Below are 629 nucleotides of genomic sequence, written 5' to 3' on the forward strand. Positions count from 1 at the left end.
ACCCTCCCTTGACACGGAAGGGGTGGTGGTGGCGGGGGGGGGAAGACAGCCGAGAGGGAGGCAGGATGAGAGGAAGAGATAAAGACAGACGGTCCACGCAGACAAATGGGAGGAGAGATGGAGGAGACGTTCCGGAGATTCTCACCTCAGCTGTGAGGGGCTGCGACTGATGTGCTTATCTCAGCCGCTCTCATGTTCCGCCGTCCCCGTTTATTCACCCGTGGTGTAAATAGATGAGCGCATTCACACCTGCGTAGTCCAGCAGCGTGGCTGTACCACTTGTTAAAGGTGCAGGACAACAACATGTGTGACAAACATCAGGCTGCAAAGTTGCACCGAGAGGCGGAGCTACAGAAGTTCTGACTGGAAGCCAGCGCCACCACAGAGGAAGTGGGAGAGGAAGAGAGTCGAACATGTGAAGTCGTTAGCGTTAGCGTTAGCAGGGATCCCTGAGTGCACTCCAGTCAAACCTGACAATCAGTCTCTTTGTTTCCATCAGAGACGACTTTGAAACTGAAATTACTGAGACGCAGCGGAGACGAGCTCGGCATCAGAACAACTGGGATCCCAGAGGAGGGAAGAGTGAGGGTGAAGCTGAGTTCAGCCTGTCTTTGTCTGCCCCCAGCACC

The 629-nt window shown here is 54.8% G+C and overlaps 1 protein-coding gene across 11 annotated transcripts in view; it reads right to left on the reverse strand.

Moving 5' to 3' along the window:
- Positions 1 to 629, reverse strand: part of zmiz1a (zinc finger, MIZ-type containing 1a) — a 109742-nt gene that overhangs the window by 20269 nt on the left and 88844 nt on the right. Inside the window, exon 1 of one of the 11 annotated variants that reach the window (XM_025061137.1) lies at positions 146 to 608. The exons of the other annotated variants lie outside the window; for them this stretch is intronic. The gene's annotated coding sequence lies outside the window, so the exon portion shown is untranslated. Of the gene's footprint in view, positions 1 to 145; positions 609 to 629 lie in introns of those variants that run through there. 11 annotated transcript variants of the gene reach the window in all.

The sequence above is a fragment of the Cynoglossus semilaevis genome, chromosome 12 (assembly GCF_000523025.1).
Source record: "Cynoglossus semilaevis isolate Cse_v1.0 chromosome 12, Cse_v1.0, whole genome shotgun sequence".
In the NCBI taxonomy this organism is placed as follows: Eukaryota; Metazoa; Chordata; class Actinopteri; order Pleuronectiformes; family Cynoglossidae; genus Cynoglossus; species Cynoglossus semilaevis.